This window comes from Chelon labrosus, assembly GCF_963514085.1.
Source record: "Chelon labrosus genome assembly, chromosome: 1".
Taxonomy (NCBI): Eukaryota; Metazoa; Chordata; class Actinopteri; order Mugiliformes; family Mugilidae; genus Chelon; species Chelon labrosus.
The window spans coordinates 34576137-34600972 of record NC_140337.1 but is presented as its reverse complement, the minus strand read 5'-3'; the positions used below and the strand labels follow the sequence as shown (position 1 = coordinate 34600972).

General features: G+C 42.3%; 1 protein-coding gene across 1 annotated transcript in view; it reads right to left on the bottom strand.

Moving 5' to 3' along the window:
- The window catches only part of LOC311487906 (uncharacterized protein), a gene marked incomplete at its 3' end in the record, with an annotated part of 253376 nt that overhangs the window by 188501 nt on the left and 40039 nt on the right, over positions 1-24836 (bottom strand). The gene's annotated exons all lie outside the window — the stretch shown is intronic.

Below are 24836 nucleotides of genomic sequence, written 5' to 3'. Positions count from 1 at the left end.
GCCTTCAGACTGATTCTTCCTCTGCTGGTTCATTGTTGATTGATTTTGACCAAATAAGTCAAGTGGGAGGAGTTGGTGTGTTTCTATCGTGCAGCCTCTAGGTGGTGCTGTTGTTTCATGCACACAGATGAAGTAGTTATCAGTACAGTTCAAAAGACACTGTCTTCCTCAAAAAAAACGACCACAAGTCGTGTGTACAACTGCGAATTGCGACCTCATGTTACGTTTCAAAGTTAAGCGATCCGGTCACAGTTGTTGTTTTGCATGCACAAATTACAACTCACTGTTACGTTTGAGGGTGAGTAGCTCTAGAGCCGTTAATACATCACTTAATTAAGTTTTAATATTTTTTCATGCTAGAAAGTAACCGTGTAGATCCCGAATATGTGATCAGTTTATTCAAATAACGCCTGTTTGGAAGTTTGCTCGGGCGTTTTCGGAGAAGTGAAGCGCCACCTGTGGAACCAGGAGCAGCGGTTCATCTCAGAGACGAGCTGCCGGCCTCCTGAGGTGATCGGCCGGTCAACCTCCGTCATTGGACTCATTCGATTCCTGTCTATAGCTGTCCGCCGTGAATTGGCTGCGTTCGGTTTCTGCCGCTCAACCAAGCTACAGCAAAGCTTCATAATATTTTCAAATAAACGACTCAAATGCAGTGTTGTGTGTCATTTCTTAACTTAAAGCAACTATAATCACTGCCGTTACAAGTTCGGCTGTAGTAAATATTTCATGTGTTCAGCAGATAAACCAATCCAAACCCTGCCTACTGAAGTGGGAGAACCAAACTGCAATGCTGTTTGGCGTAAATCTATATTGCGCGGTTCTAAACACATCTTAAATTAACTATCTTCACTTTTTCTTAACATATATCGACTTAAAGCAATGTCATCACTAGTTCGGCAATACTAGATATTCAATGTAATCAGTATATATATCTTTTTTACACCCCGATTTTAACATATGTGTTTGAAAACCGAAAAACTACAAATATCACGTGACTTGGTATCAAGCTACATGTCGCAGCTCAAGGGATTTGTAGTTTCTACAACGATTAGTGATTTCCTTGAATAGGAGGTTATAAATAATAACATGAACACATAGCCGGGGGTTTAAGGGTGTGGGAAACACATTTCTGTGACCAGAATTTAAGTATATAATTGTCAAGTGGGTGAAAATACATGTTTACCATTTTGAACAGCGCCGCCCCTACTTTCTGTCTATATCCACTATAGGTATAGTCACACAGCTGAGTTCATAAGCTTTCTACAGCACTTTGTCCCATGTCTATAGCCCCTTTTGATGCAGAATTAGAGCCCTTCAGAACTTCTCAGAAGTCAGGGTTCAAAGGCCAATAGTTCAAAGAAGGAGCCATTTACAATCCCCTAACTAACATATGCTATTCCCCAGGAATATCTTTATTATAGTTCTACAACAAAGTATGGATTTTCACATTTCATGAACACAGCTGTGCACAGGCTTAGATTCAGAGAGCCTTTTGAGGACTCAGACCATGAAACAAGGATGTTCATTCATTCATTTTCTATACCCGGTTATTCCTGTTAAGGGTCACGGGGGTCTGCTGGAGCCTATCCCAGCTGTCATCGGGCGAGCGGCAGGGGTCCACCCTGGACAGGTCTCCAGTCTATCCCAGCTGTCATTGGTCTAGAGGGGGGGTCCACCCTGGACAGGTCTCCAGTCTATCCCAGCTGTCATTGGTCTAGAGGGGGGGTCCACCCCGGACAGGTCTCCAGTCTATCCCAGCTGTCATTGGTCTAGAGGGGGGGTCCACCCTGGACAGGTCTCCAGTCTATCACAGGGCTAACACAGAGAGACACTCACACCTACGACCAATTAGAATCACCAATGAACCTAACCAGCATGTCTTTGGACGGTGGGAGGAAGCTGGAGAACCTGGAGAGAACCCACGCAGACACAGGGAGAACATGCAGACTCCACACAGAAAGGAACCAGTCAGCCCATGGATTTGAACTGGTGACCTTCTTGCTGTGAGGCATCAGTGCTAACCACCACACCACTGTGCCGCCCGAAATAAGGATGTTTTTTTTCTTTTTTAAATAACAATGAGACAAATCATGTAAGGTAATAATATCTGACAGATTTACAACTGAATTAGTAATTTATATTGTATCTGCTCATTTGTTTTTGCCAATTAATTCCACCAGACATTTTGAACCTGTGTGTAAACTAACATCACAACAGCTATTTGTCAAGGGACTTTGAGTAAATCAGTTACACATACCGTTGTTATGATGTCCAATAGGTCATTTCTGACATCTGTGTGTTTCAATGAAAAAACAGCATCTCAACAAAACACTAATGAGGATATGCGACGGGGCATTCCTTGATTTCAGAATATTGTAACTTCTATCCTCACCTATAATGGAACTACAGATTCACAGCTTATGCCTTTAACAATAAATGTTAATCAAAACTAAATAAATTCTGTGTAATTAACAAGCAATATAAGCACAAACATTCAGCTGATGGGTAAGAATGTACTTCTCGATGACATGGGCTTGTCTTTTATGCTGGCTAAGCTACTGTAATGGGTGTGATTGGATGAAGTTGTCTGTTAACCCCTCACCCTTTTTTAGTGAAAACAAACCTATTCAGGCTGCTAATTTATAAACTGTAAACAGAATTGAATGGAAATGAACACAGACAGAGACAGGTGGCAGGTATTTTATTTTAAAACATTACCAGACATTAACATTTATCATTCATGTAGCCTGCCTCCTCAAAGATCAAGCAAAACAGATCATAAAGCAGTTATATCAAAGAATATATAATAACTGATTTTCACTCTTGTCATCAATGAAATACCAGTCTGAATCAAACAATAACAGCTAATTATTAAAAAAGAAACATGTCTATATTTGAACATTTTTGATTTCTACAATATGGCATAATCCCCTGTCAGTCTCCATAACTGTCATACAACACAGCAACAACAACAAAATCACTATGACAAAGTAACAGTCTATTTCAGGATGTTACCTTTGAATGTTGTCTTTTGGCTCCCAGGAGTTTTTCCACTTTGTCCCACTGCAAGACAGACAGATAGACAGCATTAAGTATTACTGTTAAATTGTTTGAAAATTATTGGAAAATGTACAGTTTCCAATGACACATTGATTCCTCAGTTATGCAGACATTTTGTAATACCTGGTAAAATGATCCACATTCTGTATATTAGAAGATGACGTGATAAATTAGTGTAGCCAAGTTAGATAAAAAAGTGCATTATGTAGCAGAGTATGCATGTAGTACACAACGTACATACTATGTAGTCAGGCACCTACAAGGTACAAACATGTCATGTTTTTAATTTGCAGTATAACATTACTCATAATGCTTCTAACATCAGAAATATAATGTACTGCAGAAACTTATGTCAGGATTTGGTTTCCCAACACAAATCATAGTAGTTGTTCCTTAGTGACATTGAGGGTCTAAGGACAGAGGATGTCACATACTGTAGAGATTGTAAACCCCCTGGGACAAATTTAATTGATTTGATTTCGGGCTATATAAATAAAATCAGATTTGACTTTAAGTCCTTTTGATGCTGGATGACATCAGCAAAACTGTCTAATCAAGGAGCTACCTGTCTGTTTAACTCCATGTTTACCCCTTATTTTCCAGTCAGTATCTTACTATTATATGCATGTTATGTTCCTTTGTAGAAATCATGGCCAATCAAACAGTGATGCAGGCTATGGGTTAGGAGAAGGCTAGAATGAGACTGTTCTCACTGAAACAGTTTGACAGGTATTCATATAGTGATAATAAAATGACTGATGATACACTTTTAAATGATCCAATGATCACTCTGACCTGTCATGAGGGCCTCAGGTTCTCAGGGACCATGGGGCAGTTATAAATTAATATATTACTTAACTACTTCAACAAACGCTTTCTCTTCAGAACAATAGATACTGTGATTGGTAAATTAAGAATGTAAAGTATGATAATAGCATTTGAAAATCAGCTTACAGACACCAATGGACACCTGTCTTATCTGTCTGTCCTTTTCCATTCCAGGCTTTCACCTGTGCATGTCCTGACGTCTTCTACAAGTCATATTTACATAGCTGTTGTAGGGGAACCAGTCGTCCTCTCAATTCTTCCCCTCTCTGGAATTTAAATTTACGAAGTTGTTTTGTAGAAGAACTCTTCTAACAGATCAACCTTTTACACCTTAGCCATAAAGGTGCCATGTCCAAACACTGAACAGACTTATGCTATCGGATCTCCCTAATGCTGAGGACGTCATCTGAGCCAAAAAGACAGATTTACACTTCTAGTGGAATTTCCCACTCTTGTTTCTGGACTAATTAGTTGTGAATCAAAAGAACATGAACGCGATGTCAGGAACTACAAAGAATGAATTAATTGACTCCTTTTGACTTCATAAGGACAAAGTCTAGAAACCTTAATGTTATGTTCATCTATGTTTTAAACTTGTGATGTACTAATTTTCCTTTTCAGAGACAAATGCAAACATACCATTTTAACAGGTTTTGCTCTTCGCCCCTCTTCAAGAGTGACCGAGAGAGAGGAACACAGATAAGCAGGTCGTAAATAACTTTCTTTCCCCAGGACCAGACTCTGATCTGCATTTCTCTTCTCTAAAAAGAGCCTAAGTTTGACAATATGACTATCGAAAATGTAATAACCTGGTAAGTTATATATTATTGTTCAGGAAGTGCTTACGATCACAATGAGACGGTTTTGATCCTTGTACGATAAAGCTAGCCCAAATTCACATAATTTGTCACAGTAAGGATGGATCAACATTGCCATCAAGTGGCTATCTTTAAAAGTATTTTCTCTCTTTTAATCAATTGTTGAAGTTAAAGAATGTAGAACCTTAGATATGTTCTAGTAGCTATTAGTTGAAATCATAACTATTGGAATTGTTATTTTAGAAACCCCAACCTTTTATTATTAGCAAAATGTCACTGTAAAGAGAACCTGAGTTTATTAATTTATTGATGCTTCTGAGTTACTTTGATGTGGTCATTCTGATACGTCATCTTGTCATGTTGTAATGTTGAGTGTTGTCGCATACGAAAAACATTGCTAACGAGTCATGATGAGTGATGGAATGATTAAATTTAGTAATATAAAATAGGTTAAGAAGATCAGGCAATAAGACATCTCGAAACAAATAAGAAGGCGTTCTCTTCTCTTTCCGCGTGAAGAAAATGGAAACCCGATCCAAACACGCCCTGAATAATTAACTCGCACCCATTTCTCCGGACTTTTATACTTTCGCTTTTTCCGCCACTCTTTCTCCGGACTTTTGCACTTTCCACTTTCCATTCACGTTTTACTTTTATTTTAGTCTTCTTCTTTACGTACTTAGTCACGTTTATACTTAGTAATTTTGTTTTAAGAACAAGTTGAATATTTCAAGCTCTGTGTGTTTCTCGTCGGATGTTTTTCCCGACGTACAATCTTTATAGTGACTTACAGTAAATATTTTTCTAGTTTTATTCATTTTTATACTCTACGAACCGAAGTACTAATCAACATCGTCTATAAGTTAGCCAGCGTAGTCAGCTGGGATATCAGAGAAAGACCCAATCTCTTCGACGGATCAAGAAATCAAGAAGCTGTTGCCATAGCAACGACATCAAGAAGACGTGACGATCCGGCTTCTTTCTTCAAACACAAAGACATTGCCAAGTGTCATCTGCCTTTGACTGAACACCTACAGCGCTCTCAAGCAAAGCTGGGTGTTGGAGTTGCAGATCAAGCAACAAGTCCTGTCTACCGGTCCAAGAGAGACCTGCATCAGCTGTGCCGCTTCGTCACCATCTCGTCACACCGACGCTCCGCCATCACCGACGCCAAGAAGACTCTACGGAAAAGTAGGCTTAATCGTTCCTACCGCTTAAGACAAAGAGTTGGTGTCACTACTTTGAAACTCCCTACTAACATCTTTTAGAGAAGATTGATTAGATTAGATATCAAATCTATTCCCTTTAGTTTAGGACTTAACTATCTCCATCTCTCACCATCGCTCCAGAAATTAATTATTTCATACCTTATTATATTCGTTCATTTGATTACACTCCTATATTCTATTAGTCCCTCATTTATTCATAGTTGTCACTTCATTAAATAAATATTTGTTCACACTTAAGAAGTTGTTTGTGATGTTGTTTTACGGCAGAGAATGACTGGTACAAATTGTAGTAAAGGATTCACTCCTTCAGATATGCAAATTATTGAACTGAGACTGATGAATTGATTTAAACCGTGTTCTTCCTACGATAACAGGAGGTGGTGCCCTAACGAGACATTTTAAAAGGTGTAGAATATCCTACACTGTTATAATTCTAGCTAGCATTTGGCAAGCGTTGTTTTAATGCAACGTTAGCTCTTATAACGTTAATTTTATCCCCCGTAGTAATTCTAGATAGTATACTAGACAACGAAACAACATTAAACAAGCTGACAACATGTTATATTGTTCTCAAATGTCAATTAAACACATTTGCTGTACTTACCTTAATTCGTCCAACTATGACATATCGATGTTGTGGATTAATCCCCGCAATCCGCAATACTCTCCTGTTACCGGTAGGAGCGCTAGTGCAAGAAACGCTCCCATGGGTCGTATTCGAGAGCATGTACACACAACCTATATGGTCGTATAAGTTGGAGGACTTGTTGGTTTTATCAGCTAACAATAGTCAATGGAAAGTCAATCATTGAATCAAGGTTATGTGTACCAAATGTGAGCTGAAGTGTTCATTTGATTCCAAAAGCATCAAAAGGATGAAACTTTGTCCAAAATGTTTGATCAGTTATGTTTTGATGGGCACCAGTTCCAGTGGTAGGCTATATGTAACATAATACATGTTAGTGAGGAAATGGAAAAAGTTGACTAGAAGAAGAAAATGAACTGCTTTTAACGAATAAACCAAACACTATGTTACTGTGGAGTTCAAAATCAAGCAGTCAACAGTAAGGAAAGGGAGAACAACTGTAGTGGAATGGTTGTGAAATGTGTCTCCAACAGGTTCTTGATATAGCATTTGAAGGAAAGTGATGAAGATGATACCCAGAGAGAAGAGCAGAGAGCAGGACCTCTCACAGTACCCCAGTCAGTGAGAAGAAATGACAGGATTATTAGACAAGCTCCCCTCTCTCACACACACTGTCAAACTAAACTACTGCCATTCTCTGTGTCCCTCCATCATTCTTTTTAGAGATGGACAGTTGACAGATGTCTTCACGTCAGCTCTGCTTCTCTTCTACCGCCCATAGTGGCTCGCTGCCATCATGGACAGACACCTCTTGTCTATTAAACCTCCAAGTATTGTTGCTCATGTTCCAAGATCTCTAACAGAATGCAAATTCTGGGAAGCCCATGAGTGGCTTTGTACTGCAGCTTGCCAGTTCTGAAAGGTGTACTTCCACAGAGGTATCACTCTCATTGGGCATTACTGATAGAGGGCATAAGCATTCTGTTGGGGTCTGAATTAAAAGCTGAGCTGATAAATCATGCACATGACGCATTAGTGTACTTTGTTGGAGGTGTGCAGTCACTGTATGGGAAAGAGCACATGACATTCAATGTTCATTCATTACTGCATTTAAGCAAAAGCATTGTACACTGGGGTCCTTTGTGGGCTCACTCAGCCTTCATGTTTGAAGATTTCAACGGGTACCTCCTGAAACAAGTAAAAAGTAGTCAAGTTGTTCCACAACAAATATGCAAACAAAGTGGCATTATCTCGTGCTTTCCCCTGTTTAGCAAAGCAGTTCTTGATAAATGCACCAGCAGAAGTTAAAGATTTCTGCAATGAAATGTGACAGGGAAACGAGCATGCCAAGAAGTATAAAAGGTTTACTGAGGTGACTTCCCTTGGTCCACCAAATGTGAGATTAATGTCTCTTGGTGACCAAGCTGCTCTCCACACAGTGAGACAGGTTCCCACAAACTCTGTGGTGAGTTACTACAAGAGAATTGCTGTAAATGGTGTTTTTGTCCATGGTCATACCTACAGCAAAACTAAACAAAGAGACAACTCTGTTGTGCTTTTGTAGGATGGAAGTATTTTTACAGTCTCACACTTTATTGATATGGGTGATCAATGTTTATATTCCATAGGAAAATATGGCAATTGTACAGTGCAGAAGTTGGCCAGAGGTTCTCTAATCAGAACTCAACTGAGCTACATGTCATCTGTCCACTTTCCCTCAGGTTTCCACAAAGCCATAAATGCCTCTCTGATTGTTAGACCATGTATGTTATATCTTTCACCGTTTATTAACACAGTGGGTTGAACAAATTAACGCACGGCTAACGTGACACATGGCTAACATTCCATCAACAAGTGACAAGGTTACCCAGCATGCATTGGGGATCCCGCTACTGGTTGCATAGCAACCCAAAATACACAACATCTCCTCCCCTCTTACAATAGATGTACTACCGGAACAAGTGTCTGTTAAAGTACTTCTGTCTTCACTGTAACATAACATGAGCAACGCCAATAAACATTTCCATTCATTTATCTGTCTAACTGTATATTGTTATAACATTTGTATGAATTCTTTTTCTTCTTATTTTATTTTATTTTTTTTTATATATATATTAACTCCTAACCTAGGAGTGTGGGTAGACTACCTCAGCTCCCCATGACCCCTGGGGATTATTCTGCCCAGTTGACTTGGGTCATGTTCTATCTAACCTAATAACTCAGACGAACAGGAGGCCGCCGCTCTCTGTTGGGGTATCGACGGTCTGTAGAAACATCTGTCTCTGTGGTCTCAAATGGAGCATCAACTTCAGGTGCTGATGCAACCGAAGATGTCTCAGTCTCTTGTCCAGTCTCTTTTATATCCGTAACTGTAACTGCTGTCTCCGAAGTGGTTGAATCCTGGGCACGTGCTGGTGGATAATCTGGTGGATTAATGGGTGCATCCTTAGGATCTTTTGGGAACAGTTCTGGAGTCACTGGTGAAGTCTGTAAGAGCTGATCCACATGTCTTCTCCAAACACTATCAGCAGTTTGAACTGTATATGAGACTGGTCCAGTCTGTGCTATAACAGTTGCAGGAACCCACTTGGGTTCGCCTCGGTAGTTCCTAGCCAACACAGAGTCTCCTGGGCCGAAAACTCGGTCCTTGGCATGATGTTCCCTGTACATAACTTGTTTCCCTTGTTGTTTTTGTACAGTGTCCTTCACTGCTGCAGGTTTCAAGAGATCAAAGGTGGTGCGCAGATCTCTATTAAACATCAAGCTGGCTGGAGATGTCTTTGTGGTTGCATGTGGACTGTTTCGGTAGTTCAGCAGAAATTTGTGCAGTCTCTGATGCAGTGTTCCTTGTCCTTGTGATGCTTTTAGTGCATGTTTCATTGTCTGGACAAACCTTTCTGCAAGGCCGTTTGTTGCAGGATGGTACGGGGCTGATTTGATGTGTTGCACTCCGTTAGCTTGCAGAAAAGCATCCATTTCCTGGGAAACCAGTTGAGGTCCATTGTCAGAGACTAGCTGTGTAGGACATCCAAAACGGCTGAACATTTCTCCTAGTGCCTCTATGGTTTTCTCTGTGGTGGTGGATTTCATGATGGTCACTTCAGGCCATTTACTGTGTGCATCAACAGCAACGAGAAACATTTTGTCCTCAAACGGACCCGCAAAGTCAATGTGCACACGCTGCCATGGATCCTGTGGAAACTCCCAGGGATGGAGAGGAGCCAATGGTGGCTTGTTTCGGACCTTGTGACAAAATGAACAGCTTTTAGCTATCTCTTCAATCTGTTTGTCCATGTTAGGCCACCAAAAGTAACTTCTCGCAATTTCCTTCATCCTCACGATTCCACTGTGTCCTGCATGAAGTTGCTCTAACACTTTCGTTTGGAGCGACAGGGGAATAATGACTCTCCTCCCCCACAGCAAACACCCCGACTGGACAGAAAGCTCCGCCCACTTTCCCAGGAAGGGCTTCATGTTAGCATCATCCCCTGCAGAATCACCTTTAATATGGGGCCATTATTGTAGCAAAACTATCTACAAATGTGTATTTCAATCCGTGTGTGTGTAACTACATTTGCAAATGTGTAAAAAAAATCTGTGTGTGTAACCAGATTTGCAAATGTGTAAAAACATCTGTGTCTATAACTAGATTTGCAAAAGTGTAAAAAACATCTGTGTCTATAACTAGATTTGCAAAAGTGTAAAAAAATTCTGTGTCTATAACTAGATTTGCAAAAGTGTAAAAAAAATTCTGCGAATGCGTACATCGATCTGTATGCGTAGATAAACCTGTAAATGTGTGATCTGTAAATATCTGGCCTCTCCATTGGATGTGTTCTTACACGTGACTTTTACTACACTTCTGCCGCGGCACAGCCGCAAATGTGCGCAGCGATTTGCAAATGCTGTGGAGATTTGTCTGTGTGCCTCCGTAGCTATACAGCTACATACCACCAGTGGGCGCTAGGCTAGCACCCAATGATATTAGCTACCGGCTACCTGGGCTGGCTGGTACCACAGACTGTATGGCTGGGACGAACAGTGGTCCCGATCCCGATGCAATGGAGGCTGGATGGCGTGCTGTAACTACATAACAGGGCTCTCACGCATTAAAATAAGTTCATCCTCCTGGGATTCCACTTCCAGCTCTTCTTTGACGTGTGTACGCACTTACTATTTCATCTGGCCACTAGAAATACTATTTTGTCTGCTTTCGCCTCCATTCGTAATTACTCATTTTAAACAGTCTATGTTAATAATGTGCGGCGAATTTTATCACTTCTCAGCGTGGCGTGTGAGCGTGTGAACTTATTGAATGTGTGTGTCTCATTCGAGAGCCCTGTTATGTCATTCCCGGTTGCCTTTTTTACCTGTACAGCTGAAACAGGTGCTGTCTCTACCTCCCTGAAGTAGAGAATGTCAACAGTGTCCGAGTCAGGCTTGGTGACAGGAAGTGGTAATCTGGATAGACCATCTGCATTGCAATGAGAGTCTGACTTATGAGATGTACACAAGATGTCATCTAGGTAACATTGTACCCCAAGTAATCCCACTCAGGATTTGATCCATAGCTCTCTGAAACAATGATGGAGCTGATGTAATGCCGAATGGTAGTCTGCAGTATCTGAAAAGTCCCTTATGCGTATTGATTGTCAGCATTTCCCGTGATTGTTCTTCTACATGCATTTGCAAGTAAGCTTGGTTGAGATCTATTTTGCTGAACTTCTGTCCCCCACTCAGCCCAGCGAACAAGTCATCAATCACCGGAAGAGGATACTGCTCTGCTGTTAGTACCGGATTTACAGTTACCATAAAATCTCCACAGATCCGGATTCCTCCATCCTTTTTGGGAACCGGAACGATGGGCGTGGCCCAGTCACTGGTTGTCACAGGCTCCAGAACGCCATTCTTGACTAGAGCGTCCAAGCCTCCACCTTGGGTCGAATGGCGTATGGCACTGGTCTAGCTTTCATGAACACTGGTTTGCTACCAGGTTTGGTATGCAGCTTCACTGTAATCCTTTTCATGCTGCCTAACTCATCACGAAAAACCTCTTTGTGCTTTTCCAATATAGCCTGCAGCTGAGTGGAGCTTGGTGACAACTTCTTTACTTCCTGCCAGTTGAGTCTGATTGCTTTGAGCCACGCACGTCCCATTATGGCTGGGTAGTTTTTCATGGTAACATACACAGTGAGCTTAGCAGTTTGGCCATTGCATTTAACAGTCACTTCTGTCATTCCTTTCATAGGCACTCGATGTCCAGTGTAGCCTTTAAAGACCGTGGCTGAGGGCCGGAGTGGAAGATGCTTCAGAAACTTCTTGTAAATCTTATATGACACCAGTGATGCTCTTGAACCTGTGTCTATCTGCATTTTCACCGAATGTCCTTCCAGTTGGGGTTTGACCCAGAAGCCTTCCGAGCTTTCATCCACATTCATTATACGCACAATGTTTACTGCAGTTGACACTTCTTCTTCTGAGGAATCACTCACTCTGTTCTCGTTATGGTTAACTGTGCGAACATGTCTTTTCTTTTTAAGTTTTGCAGTATCACTTCTATTCACAACCCTTGAGCTTTTGTCTTTACTCTTTTTGTTTCTGCATGCCCGCTCTACATGTCCTTTTTTCCCCACAGTTGTTACAGTCCATCTCTTTGCACCAACAGTCATTAGCAAGGTGTCCTAGCTTGCCACAGCGGAAACATGGTCCTTGTGTCTTTGTTTTACCACTGTCAACTTTGTGAACTCTGCCTGTAGCATGTAGTTCGTGAGCTTCTTTTGAGGCCAATTCCATTGTCACACTGACAGGGGCGTCACCAGCCGATTTTACCGGGGCTTCAGCCCGGGGAAAATTGAGCTCAGCCCGGGTAGCCAAAATTGTTATTTAACTTTTTTTTTTTCGTTGTGCGTTCTATCCCTCGTAGCCTGTTAGAACAAGGAATCCCGAACACTAAACTGACAAGGAGAAGCAGAACGGGCCGGGCGGGGCAGGGCTGGGCTGGGGGTGGGTGGAGAGGGCAGAGGCGCTTCGCGGTCTGGTCTGAGATCAGTGGCTCTGTGCTCTCAAGTAACGTTACTGTTGTCAACTAGTCACTTGGTAGTTCAGCGTCATAGGCTGCAGTAGGCTACGTTGAGAAAGCCGACGAGACATGGCAGAACATTTGCTTAATGATACATTACATGCAACCTCACACTTAAACGTGTATGGACCTAGTAATTCAATAATAAATAATTTGGGCAGTCTAATGTAGCCTATTCTGTTGTCTACCAGTGTTTCCCATTAATTAACGAGACTGTGGCGGCCCGCTCATTTGACCATAAAAAAAAAGTAAATCATAAAAATAAATAAATAATGATGATGATGATGATGATGATGATGGCTGCACCTGGTGCTATCCAGTCATATATCTGAGGACAGCAGGACGGCGTTTGAAGAGAATTTGAGAATTTTTTGAGAAGAGAAACGACGAGATGATCTATGGCAGGGGTGCTCATTACGTCGATCGCGATTGACCGGTAGATCGCGAAGGTAGTGCGGGTAGATCGTGTGGCGCCGAATTTTTTTTTTTTTAGATGTTAGTCGAAAACATTTATCTGTTGCAACTCCAAAACAAACAGCAAGACAAAGCTTCATCTTTATTTTTACTTTATATTTGCAACATGCCCACAGTTCAGAGGCACACATCCACAGCCACGCACAACTCAACACTACCGTCTTTCTTAAAGAGACAGCGCTATTTTTCTAAAGGTGCAATGCTCCAACTTTTCTTGATAAAAAATAAAAACAAAGATGGATAGAGCTTTTAACACTGTAGCACCAATTAATATGACAATTAATATGACTAATATGACTATATATATTATGAATGAACCCCCCCCCCTCAGTTAATCTTTAAATTTACATACGGTCCAGCCGGGCTAAGCCCAGGTTGCCCTTAAAGTCTAGAAACGCCCCTGCACACTGATATTAAAAGCTTTTTCAAGAGTCAAGTCACTTTCTGTGAGTAATTTCTTCTGTGCAGCTTCATTTCTCAATCCACACACCAGCCGATCTCTTAATGTGTCATTTAAAGCATCTTTAAATTCATAGTGTTCAGCTAATTTTCTCAGTGCTGCAACAAACATGGTGACAGACTCACCCTCCTCTTGATTCCGTCTATGAAACCTGAATCTCTCGGCGATCACCAGGGGTTTGGGTGAAAAATGGTTGGTCAGTGTGTCCACAATTTCTTTAAAAGTTTTAGTTCCGGGCTTTACTGGCTGCAGAAGGTTACGAAGCAGGGTGAAAGTCTTTGGGCCCATCACGCTCAGAAAAATGGGCACCACCAGCTTCCCTTCTTCAATTCCGTTAGCCGCCACGAAATAGCCAAAACGCTCTGTGTAGGAGCTCCATTGCTCCGTGCTTTCGTCGAAAGGACCGATTGAGCCAATAATTCCAGCCATTTCCGGCTCCTGATTGAATGGCACTCTCCCCCTCACTACTTGCACGTTTCCGGCTTAAGTCCTGTACACCGGCGTTACTCACGGAGTTTCCTCTTGTCGTTTTTCAGCTGCTCCACTCCTCCCCGCTAGGTGAGAGCCGTAGTATTCCCCTCAACACCCAGGGCGACACACCCGGACATCGGCGCTGTCCGTCACTCGGTTAGCGAGAAGCGTCGGCAGGGAGAACACAAAAACGGAAGTAAAACTCCTCTTCGTCGCGTACTGCAGCGTCGGTCTAGTCGTCCTCGTCGCCACTTTTGTTATATCTTTCACCGTTTATTAACACAGCGGTTTGAACAAATTAACGCACGGCTAACGTGACACATGGCTAACATTCCATCAACAAGTGACAAGGTTACCCAGCATGCATTGGGGATCCCGCTACTGCTTGCATAGCAACCCAAAATACACAACAAGGATGTTCTAAATATGATGTGTTATTAGTAAAGAGGAACGTTGTCAGTGGTGAGACAGTCAGGTGATAATATTTCAACTTCCCTCTGAGTGGATCAGTCCAGTGATCAGGACCAGGGACACAGGATTTAAGACACCAGCTCCAGTCTGATCTCACAGGACAGATATCAGTCTGTGTTTGTTGATGTTGTTGTTGAAAGCTGACCAGAGGCTGCTGCTTCTCTTCATCATCATCATCATCATCATCATCATCATCATCATCTGTTTCACTAGATTCTAATGTTGTCTTCACACTTCCAGCTGGTTTGCTCCGGTCTACATCACTTGATGAGTTTGATCAGTTTCTTTTCACTCAGAGGAAACATTCATTACTATCAGTCATGTGAGAACGTTCACTCCACATGTTGGTCAGATGTATCTGTTTACAACTACAGCATATATCTTTATCTATGTTTGTTTAATTGAAATCAATAAAAACACACCCTCCTCTGCCACTGCAGGACACATGAACTGAACTTTAAAGCATGCATATGTGCTTCCTGGGGGTCTGTGGATGGTGTCAGGAGAAAAGGCTGGCAGGCATAGCCCCTGTCTCCTAGCAACACAGCAGAGAGTTGACCTGTCAACACAACATGTCATCATTCCAGCCTCATCAACAGAGAGACAGTGGTTATTAACAGGGGCTGTGTGGCTCACCTTGTGATAGGCGCTGCTAGATCTGGAGTCATGGACTGAGCCAGGCCATTGTGATCAGACAGTCAGCACTGCAGAGCATCTGAGATCACAAGATGAGGACTATTAAACCAATCAGTGCACATCACCAGCAATGGACAGAGTTCACCTGAACATTAAAGCTGTGAAAGGCTCTCACAAGAATGGCCACGCCACTGTCAGAGCAGAAAGGAAGATTATTTGTATTGAACATGTGTCATCTTGTTGGAGCTGGGTTTGTGTTCCAGTCAGCATACAGTGAGCATTGAAGGCAGAACTCACCTCCTGCTCCACTTGCTTTATTTCCAGCTCCACTTTTCTAATCGTCCTCTTTTTATTTCAGACTCCAGTGAAAGGTTTTCCATCTTTTTCTTCTTGTGCTGCATGTCTACATCTGACAGTTGGATCTGGTTGGCATCCAACTGTCTGATAGCTCCTGAGTTGTGTAAACACATGGAGACAGTGGAGAGTCCTTCCATTAATACTCACTATGTAGCCAGGCTGCCTTTCCCCCTCAACAGCATCTGGCTCCTGTTACACAAATGACACTTTGGGATTGTGTGTGGGCTCCAGATGACGACTCCTCCTCACACTGCATGAATTAATAGTCTGAATCTAAGAAATAAATACCTGGTTTGAGCAGATATAGACTAAAACTAAGTGAAATAATCTGCCAGTGCAGTGAGAGAATCACACTTGGTGAGATTTCTTGAGATAAGAAAAAATAAACACATATTAGGCAAGTGAGAAGAAACCTCTTCAAGTAAGTAGTTAAACACTCGTTCCAAGTTCTGTGTGTAGGTCAAATCATCTCTAAAGTAGCTTTTCAGTTCTTATCTGACTTTTTGTTTCTTCCTCAGACTGAGTGAAAGAACCATAAATCCAGAGCAACTTAACCAGATGATTCTTCTTAGTTCAACAGTTCTGATCAGCTTTGGTCATAAATCAATACACAGCATTTACACCAAATTAAAGTCACACACAGAGAAGATTGACAACAACATTTATTTGAAGTGCTTGCAGAACAGCTGGATTACAATGTTTACAATTAGAAGATCAAAAAGCTCCCTGTGAACCCTCAGAGGTAACAGAGGCTAGAACCTCATTATCTCTGGGAACATTTAATCAGACAGAACATGGTAGTCAAGGAAATAAACTACTTAGCATCAACAACAGTAGACAGCAAGCCTTCAGTATATGTGTCAAACTTAGAAAACACAGGGGCTTCAGTTTTGTCCCCCCCCCCCCAAGCCTGAACAGGTCTATTTCTTAGTGAGAGCGTTCCACTCTGCCGTGGCTCTTTTGTACGAGCCTGTGGCGTCTCGTCGCTGGTGGACACCGTCCTGTGAGACTTGTGTCTGAATGACAGAGAGAAGGGTCGCCACACACTCAGGACAGGTGAGATGCAGGGTGTAGTAATAACCCGTCACATCCAGCAAACCTTCACCCAGCTCTTCTTTGTGTTTCCAGCTGCCAGAAGACAGCGGGACCCGTCAGAGACCAGGACAGGGCTGAAGAGAGTTCTCTCCTGGAGGTCGACGGCTGAAGAAGGAAACAGAAAACACAAGTTTCTTCAGGGTACGCTGACAAACTGAACAACTGCTTGGGCCAGTGGACTGAGATGTTTTAACACCGTTGTGTTTATCTACAGCTCTGGAACAAAACAAGAGACCACTGCAACATGATCAGTTCTGATGGTTTGGCTATTTATAGGGATGTGTTGGAGTAAAATGAACATTTCTGTTTCCTTCTATAAAGTGCTGACAACATTTCTCTCACATCTGAAATGAAAATATTTCCATTTCGATCATTTATTGGCAGAAAATGACAAGTGGTCAAAATCAGAATAAAGACGCAGCGTTTTCAGACCTGGAATAATGAAAAGAAAACATGTTGAGGTTAGAAATCATTACTGGTGGGATCATCTCAGTCTTTAATCACAGCAGTGGCTTTTATAATCTTCCTGATAGAATCAGATGTGGTTGAGGTGATCAGCTGATCAGTGTCTCAGTCAGTAGAGTGAGGAGGCTTGTGTTGGAGTCCAACAAACACTGGGATGGACTGGCTGCCATAGATGGAGAGATGCTGCTGCTTTCAGAAACATTGGTGGGAGTGGTCTCTTCATTGTCTCCAGAGCTGTATATATCTATGAACACAACCATACTGACATGTGCTTTATTCAAACGGATCATTTCTGCTCTAAAGACAGGAGAGAACATGAAAAGAACTTGTGGCTCAGTCACTGTTTAAAGAGTGTGTGCCACTAAACACTTAGAGGATTCATTCTTCTGAACAAACTCAGCTGAAGGACATGAAGCAACGCCTCACTGGCCTGTCCCATCTTCTGAGGCGGCGCAGACTGTGAGGGGAAGAGTGAGGGTAGCGCCCTGAACAAGGAACACAATAAATCAAGTTTGAGTTCAAAGTCAGCGTCTGATGAGCTTTCTTTATGGTCAGGTGATAAAAGATGCTTTGCAGTGAACAGCACTGTCATTGTGTTCTCATTGAATCAGTGTTGTGCATTGACAGCAGCTCTATGAATTGTGTCTGCTGAGACAGCTCCATGTGTTAAAGACAGCAGAGTTACTTACCTGCACCCAGGCTCATGGGCGGCTTCAACACTTTCCTCCAAACACCATCAAACTGCACCGTGGAGCACAAGTCGGCCCATCTCTTCTTTGTTTCATTCATCAACTGGCCGTCGTCCTCATCCAGAATCCGCCGCAGCTCATCCATCACCTGCAACGACGCAAATAAGAAGTGTTAGAGTCTGCAGCGATGCTAACTCTGTGGAGAAGCCAGAAACAACAAGTGCATACGTGATGAAGCTCTTTGAAACATGCACACGCCTCAGAAACCTCTGCTGCTCTGTCGTCTTCTTTCACAACGTCACTGTCAATGAAGGCTCTTCTCACCTGAAACTCCAGCTCAAGGATCTGGCACACAGCATCTTGGTTGGGTTCTGGTTTCTGATCCGTCTCCTGCAGAGTCTTGTGATGCCTGGCCTGTGTTGCCAGACTGTCTTTGTCCACTAAAAGGAGACACAAATCAGCAGCAGGTACTGGACATGTCCTCTGAATGATACGACAGGTTGAAGCAGCAAACACAACATTTACTGTCATTTCTACACAATGGAATCAAATAAGTGAAAACTACTGTCACATCCCAACACATCAGAGCCTGATCATAACTTCAATGTACAGTTGAAACACCTGTAATCTATCATTAGATACTAAACTAGGACAGTATCACCTGGCCTTGGTGTCACCTGAAGCGTGGCCTTCAGAACTGCTCCCAGGTGGCAGAAGAACTGTTGATGCACCACTTGAGTCTGCGTCATCATCTTGTCCCTGGTCCCTTGGAGACAAGTCAATGTGACGTCTTCTCTCTGGTCTGGGCCCCTGCCTCTTCTGTGGGGACGTCCCATTCAGAATGCTCTTCTGAAGATAACTGTACCTGCTCAGCTGTGGTGGAAAAAGGCCCTGGTTGGAAAAAACCCTTTGAATATCACACAACAATCCAATAATCTATGTGTCACTTCCATGTCTGATGGGTCATCTTTCTCCTGTAGCATGGGATAATACTCCACTAGTCTCTCAGCTATTGTGGTGACCTCACTGGAGAACTTCTCTCCTTGGTGACTTGCTCTCAAGATTGTTCCTCACCAGCTGCATCTCATCTCAGCTCTCTGGACACGGCAGATTCCTCCTCTCTACCAGAGCAGACCATCTCAACATGGTGGTTCCAGCTCAGTGTCTGTGTAGACCACATAGCTGTAGGGGGGGGGGGGGGGGGGGGTACTGGAGGTGATCCTTGAAGTGACGACACAGTTCCTGTTTCACCTGGGCCAGCTTTGTCTGGTAAAGCAGCATTCTCATCCTCAGATAAATAAATCAATCAATCTAAACACAATTATTAGATGGAAATGACAGACACAATTAGAAACAACATGTTAGGGTTTAGGGACCTGGACCCTGATGCAGACAGACACAGAAACTAGTGCAGTGAAACAAAACAGAGTTTATGAACTCACGGAGGCACCACAGGAACACACGGCATGGACACAGACCAACACTGAGGACAAACACATGAGGACACCAGACACAGGTGGAGGTGAGACACACCAGGGACTCACAGGAGGACAAGACATGGAGCTTCACAATAAAACAGGACATGGACAAGGAAGTGGAGACAAACCATGGCACAACTTACTCTTCTGATAAATATATATATATATAAAATGTATCAACAACGTTTTCAATGAGTCGCAGGAGAAAAAGCACAAGAAAACACTTGTAACGACGCTGTAGCAGCAAACCTGCAAAGTCATCTAACATTAGCTAAGCTAGCTAGCTAGCTGGAGTTTACACTGAAGAGGCCGATTCATTCATTGATACGGCCGCAGTTCATCGCGATGAGTGGAGTAAATGTGAAGAGTAAAACTGTAACGTAACTGTAAAACTTATAACTTTATAATTTTTAATATAACGTTGTTTTCTCCTTACCGCGACAGAATCCCGTCCAGGTCCTTCTCCCAACCGTCGCAGGGCAGACGAGACCACATGAGGGTAGTAAGGGGGGGTGGTGCAGACCATGTCAGTCTGGGTAAAACGTGTAAGAAAACTGATAATAATGGAATACAAACATACATAATTGGAGAATACTAGAACTATAAATTATATTTTAATTTCTAGGCCGGTTGTTGATCCCTGTATAATCACATCACTATGCAAATTAAATAATCTTGGTATGATCCACCCCCCTTCCCGCCCAGATTTGGTATTGACCTCTCTAGTTCGTATGTGCCCGCCAAAGTAAAGTTCAAATGATTCAGATTTAAGCGGTAATGATTCAGTGCTGCTCTTCAAATACCTGGACTACTCCCTTTTTACAATTTGTGTTTTTCTAGTGTGGACTCATTTTTCAGATTAGTGTAGATTTTCCCATGGCTTAAACATCTCCTGTCAGCATTCATCTGTGATTTGCTTGGTTTCCGTTGCATTAACACTGAAGTCTCTCTGGAGCCATATTAGCACAGCACATAGTCCCAGTCCTGATTTGATGGCTGTACTGCTGAATACAGAGTCTTCAACTCCTTTTACTACCACATTAGACGCACACATGCTCTGTATTTTACCACTGGGCACCCACCTACTGGATGGATGACACCAGCTGCATCTGACCTATCTCGGGTTGAAGTGAACATTTTGACATCCCAGTTTGTTCTGACTGTGCCACTGAAACACGGGGAATGCAAAGGACCAACAGTGAAGTCAACACACCTGTCATCTCCAATGAAATGTTGAACCCAGAGCCTACATGTCATCAGATTCCACACCCTGATAATCAGCTAAGCTCCAGTATGATAATATTATCCAACATTTGATGTGAACCAGTCTTCTATGTACAGAGTATATTAATGTATATTATTAACACAACATATTTACAGGAAGGAGCTGGTGCATCAAGTGCAAATATTAGACGTGCAGCTGCATTTGCCATCAATGTGAGGGAGAGATGTCACCTGTCTCAGGTATTGCACATAACCCAGTGTTAATATTATCATCATTATTATGATTTTACCATTATGGCAACATGTTTATCCTTTAATGATATTAAAAGTGCTGTAGGAAAATTGATTTTATAAAGCAAGTGTTAAAAATGCTCTATATTCTTAAATGATTCACTAGAGAGTGTTTAGTCAGTAAACTGCTTAGTAGGAGACCATTTTTATAAATGTATACGCATAATTGCATCAGTAGCAGCACTGTGAAGAAGTGCAGTGTGAAAAAAATTCTTGAAAGTGTTTGAACAGTGCTTTGACTCTGGAAAAAGTGTAAGAACCCTGAGAGGGTGTAACCTGACATTTCTCTAACTGGATAATTTCATATTCCCACTGTCAGAGCAACAACAGCCCCATAGTTATCCTCAATTTCAATATTTTTCAAAACTTAATGTTAGCTTTAATTGCTGTAATGCTGGTGCTATTAGCATGCAGTTTGTATTAGTGTTAGCATCTTTCAGTTACTACAAGCAACAGGGGGTCATATTTGGATGTAATTTTGAATATGCAAATGATCCACATTGTTCAAGGACAGTGACCATTTTGGTGTGAAATCCTCAAATGAGTCTTAAGAATGGTTCTGCTAGTTGTACTGGACAAACATCATGTATCTGACACTTCATTCTTGACTGTGTTTCAGAGGAGCGTCAACAGCATTGTTTCTGAAGTCCAGCAGTATCAAACTACTCTTCTGAGCACCTTGAGGGACACAATGAAGAGGATCTTTGAAAGACATTCAGACAGCGTGGAGCAGCTACAAGAGGAAGTACTGGCTACATTAGACAAGTTTCAAGATCCTTTCTCCTTGATGGCCACCACATACATGCAAGACAGCACCATCCAGAGGCTTTTTAACCCAGTGAAACCAGAGGAGGTGGTTATGTCTCAGAGGGTTTGTCAGGTTAAGAAAGGACAATCAAGAGTTCTTGGAATTAAAAACAGAAGTTTTTACTATGTGTCCCTGGTTAAGAGTCTTGAACAGCTGTTGTCCAATTCTAGGATTTTTGATATGATCCGCACCACGCCACAGAGTTGCCACAAAGATGGATTTTTGTATGATATTGTTGATGGGAGCCTTTTCAGATCCCACCCACTGTTTTCAGTGAAACCTTCTGCTTTACAGATCATTTTATACACTGACCAAATAGAGATCTGCAATCCCCTTGGGTCACATGCTTCAGTAAATAAATTACTGATGGTTTATTATACTTTAGGAAACATAAACCCCAAGTTTAGGTCAAAACTGGCAGCAATCAGACTCCTTGCTATAGCAAAAGCTGGTGATATTGACAAGTGTGGTGTTGATTTTGTATTAAAAAGAATTGATGAAGACTTAAAGTTGCTGTATAATGGCGTCACAATCCAAACACAGGGTGGTGGGTTTGAGTTATTTGGTGCAGTAGTTTCAGTGTGTGGTGACACACTTGTGCAGCATCAGCTTGCTCCAGCCTGGTCTCCTACGTTCATCTTGGCTACCAGAGAGGTAAACCAGTGACAGAGGCATCACGTCAACGTGAGGAAAGATTGAGACCAGACCAACACTGATGCAGAAGAGACCTGCACCGACACCACAGATGCATTGCTCCACCTCGGTGAAATACAGAATAGATAGATAGATAGATAGATACTTTATTAATCCCAAGGGAAATTCAAGCATCCAGTAGCAGTTACAAACATTGAACATAAAATACAAAAGCTATATAAAAAATAGAAAGTGACTAGAAATAAAATGTTTATACAACTATAAACTATGTTAAAAATATAAAGTGACCTGTTAGAAATATAAATATAAAGTGACCTGTTAGAAGTATAAATATAAAGTGACCAGTAGAAGTAGAAGGGTTTTTTTTTTTTTTTTTTTTTTTTATAAATATGAGAGCTACAAATGGGAGAAGATGAATGAAAATCACAGTCACCAGATGTAGCAGAGGTAGACAGACATGGTAATGACAGAGTGTCCAGTAAGTAGTGCAAAAGGTTTGTCCATTGTCTATTGTGTCTCCTACCATCACTGAGAGCTGTTGGACAGTCTGATGGCCAGGAGGACGAAAGAGTTTTTCAGTCTGTTGGTGGAGCAGGACTGAGACAGCAGCCTGCCACTGAACACACTCCTCTGCCTGATGAAGGTGTTGTGCAGAGGGTGGTGGGCGTTGTCCAGTATGGACAGCAGTTTGTCCAGGGTCCTTCTCTCTGCTACTGTCACCAGAGAGTCCAGCTCTGTGCCCACCACTGAGCCAGCCCTCCTCACCAGTCTGTCCAGTCAAGCAGCGTCCCTCTTCTTGCTGCTTCCTCCCCAGCAAACCACAGCATAGAAGAGGACGCTGGCCACCACAGACTGGTAGAACATCTGCAGCAGTTTTTTGCAGACGTTGAAGGACCCAGCCTTCTCAGGAAGTACAGACGGCTCTGTCCTTTCCTGTGGATTGTGTCCATGTTTGTAGTCCAGTCCAGCCTGTCGTCCAGCTGCAGCCCCAGATATTTGTAAGTCCTGACCACCTCCACATCGACCCCGTTGATGGACACAGGTTGGAGATGTGATTTCTTCCTTCTGAAGTCCACCACCATCTCCTTGGTCTTGGAGGTGTTCAGCTGCAGATGGTTGGACCTGCACCACCTCATGAAGTCCGCGACCAGGCTCCTGTACTCCTCCTCCTGTCCATCCTTGATACAGCCAACTATCGCAGTGTCATCTGAGTATTTCTGCATGTGGCAGAGCTCAGAGTTGTACTGGAAGTCAGATGTGTACAAGGTTAGTCTGAAATACCCTGTGAAGGTCCTGGTTGTTTCTAGAGTTCAGTGTGACTCTCTTTACCATATCTTTGGGGTGACTTCCTTCTGGAGCATCAGCTGTGTTTCTCACTTTACGCATGGATGCACACCGTGAAACAGGAGCTGAGCTCATTCACTTATGATTATCATCAGTGGATAATTCATTCATTCATTCATTCATCTTCTATACCCGTTAAGTCCTGTTAAGGGTCACGGGGGTCTGCTGGAGCCGATCCCAGCTGTCATCGGGCGAGAGGCAGGGGTACACCCTGGACAGGTCGCCAGTCCATCGCAGGGCCACACACAGAGACAGACAACCATTCACACTCACATGTATACCTACGGCCAATTTAGAATCACCATTGGTCTAGAGGGGGGATCCACCCTGGACAGGTCTCCAGTCTATCACAGGGCTAACACAGAGAGACACTCACACCTATGGCCAATTTAGAATCACCAATGAACCTAACCAGCATGTCTTTGGACGGTGGGAGGAAGCTGGAGAACCTGGAGAGAACCCACGCAGACACAGGGAGAACATGCAGACTACACACAGAAAGGAACCAGTGGACCTGGATTAGAACCCAGAACCTTCTGGCTGTGAGGCATCAGTGCTAACCACCTCGCCACTGTGCTGCCCCATCTCTGGTTTTATTAGACTAAAATAGTTTTGATTATTATTTATTTTTAAACTACATGAAAAAGCCTATTCAAATATGACATGTAAAAAAACATCAGACATTTCTTGCCTGCAAGAGGAGAGGAAAGTTAAGCTTCACCTAAATCTTTAATCTTTATCAATCATATGCACAGCTTTGGTCCAACATTGAGCATATAACTGATTAAAGACTAAACCATGAGCGTGAGGAAGTATCTGTAAAGAAGTGTGGTGTTAGATCATCAGTGGTCAGGCTGGAAGTTGGTGCAATAGTGAGAACAGTGAGCTGTTGGTGTTTGACACTTACCTGTCCAGTCTGTTTTCAAAACTATGGAAAAAGTCTATTAGGACTAAATTCCTTCAATCTCCAATCCCTCCTCAACATAAAGAGATAGATTTTAAAATCTTAAATGAAATATATCCCTCCAATGAATTTATATCATTTAAAACCTCCAAGAAAATGCTCCTAAAGTACTCACAATGTACTTAAAGTGTTCGGAAAACATACACAATACGACGTGTTAACCAACATCTAAAGTTGAGGGGCATAAACACTCCGAACATACCTGAAATCGATCACCAATAAGTTTTTAAAAGGCCCAACAGGTTGATGACAGATAAACTAATCTGACAGGAACATTTAGAACCATTTTTAATCTCGCTCAAGTCACTTTAGTATTTTAACCTCACATTTTTGATCTTGTTCACATGAATTT